Consider the following 2,068-nt stretch of genomic DNA (forward strand, 5'->3'; position numbering starts at 1 on the left):
TCGGGCTCCCTGCTCGGCGGGGAGTCTGCTTCTCCCTCTGACCCTCCCCCCTCTCATGTACTTTCTCACTCTCTCAAATAAATAAATAAATATTTAAAAAAAAAAAAATCAGTAATCATTAGGGAAGTGGAAATCAAAACCACAGTGAGGTACAACTTCACACTCATTAGGATGGCTATCATCAAAAACCAAAACAAACAACAAGTAAGTGTTGGTAAGGATATGGAAAAATTGGAATCCTTGTGCATTGCATTGCTGGTGAGAATATATAATGGTGTAGCTACTGTGGAAGACAGTATGGTAATTCCAAAAAATTAAAAATTATACATAGAATTACCACAGGATCCAGCAATTCCACTTTTGGTTGTATACCAAAAGAAATAAAAGCAGAGATTCAAACTGATACTTGTATACCCAGGTTCATAGTAGCATTATTCACAATAGCCAGAAAGTTGAAGCAACTCAAATATTTATTGATAGATGAACGGATAAACAAAAGATAGTATATTCATGCAATGGAGTATCAGTTAGCCTTAAAAAGGAAAGAAATTCTGACATAAGCGACCACATAAATGAACCTTGAAAACATTATGCTACGGGAAAAATGTCAGTCACAAAGGACATATATAATTCCACTCATATTAGGTACCTGGAATGGTCAAATTATGAGTCAAAAAGTAGAATGATGGCTGCCAGGACTGAGGTGAGGGGGACTGGCGAGGGATTATTTAATGGCTATGGAGTTTCAGTTTGGGAAGATGAAAATGTCCTGGAGATCTTTGTACGATGGTGGGAACGGTTGCACAACAATGTGAAAGCATTTAATGTCACTGACCTGTACAGTTAAAAATAGCTAAAATGGGGGGCACCTGGGTGGCTCAGTAGGTTAAGCATCCAACTTCAGCTCAGGTCATGATCTCAGGGTCCTGCAAGCAAGCCCCAAGTTGGGCTCCCCACTGAATGGGGAGTCTGCTTCTTCCTCTTCCTCTGTCCCTCCCCTTGCTCGTGCTCTCTCGGTCTCTCTCTCTCAAATAAACAAATAAAATCTTCTAAAACGTAGTTAAAACGGTGTATTTTACCACATATATTTTATCACAATTAAAAAAAAAATGCCCCCAACTATTGCTTAGGATTCCTAAGTGCAAGAAGATTATAAATTCATATGTTGAAAGCGTGCCCTTCAATGTGATGATATTAAGAAGTGAAGTCTTGGGGGGAGGAGTTAAGATGGCAGAGGAGCAGGGTACTCTAAGTTCATCTGGTCCCAGAAATTCAGCTAGATAGTTATCAAATCATTCTGAATGCTGCTAAATCAATCAAAGATCTGAGAAAAGAAATGCAGCAATTCTACAAATAGTGAAGTGACCACTTTTTGGAAGGTAGGGGGTGCAAAGACTTGAATCCAGGGTGATATATCAGAGGACACGGAAGCAGGGAGGGAGCTGGCTTAAGGAGGATACTGCAAAGTATTATAAGCAGCAGAGCACAAAATCAGAACTTTTAGAAGTCTGCTACAGCTGGGGGGACGTCCCTGGCTTAAACTTCCCTTTCCTTTTTTTTTTTTTTTTTTTAAAGATTTTATTTATTTATTTGAGAGAGAGAATGAGAGCGAGAGAGCATGAGAGAGGGGAGGGTCAGAGGGAGAAGCAGACCCCCCGCTGAGCACGGAGCCCGACGTGGGACTCGATCCCGGGACTCCAGGATCATGACCTGAGCTGAAGGCAGTCGCTTAACCAACTGAGCCACCCAGGCGCCCCTTAAACTTCCCTTTCTGCTCAGGTGGTAAAGTGGGGTGGAATCCCAGGTGGGACCACGTGGTCTCAAGATCCCTGGGGTCACAGGAAAAATGGGGGTGCCTGAGTGCAGCAGAGTTCCCAGGCATCAGAGTGGGAAAGCTGCTGAAAACAGCAAATCTAGACACCAGCTTTCTGCTCCCTATTGCCATAAACTGCTCCATGGTCGCATGACCCCTCTCCTGACAGGGGCCCAGCAAGAGGCAGAAGTGGGGCGAGACCCCCATCCCTCCCCTGGGAGGAAAGGTGCAGGTGCCGCAGGAGGCTCTAAAATT

The sequence above is a fragment of the Neomonachus schauinslandi genome, chromosome 2 (genome assembly GCF_002201575.2).
Source record: "Neomonachus schauinslandi chromosome 2, ASM220157v2, whole genome shotgun sequence".
Lineage (NCBI taxonomy): Eukaryota > Metazoa > Chordata > Mammalia > Carnivora > Phocidae > Neomonachus > Neomonachus schauinslandi.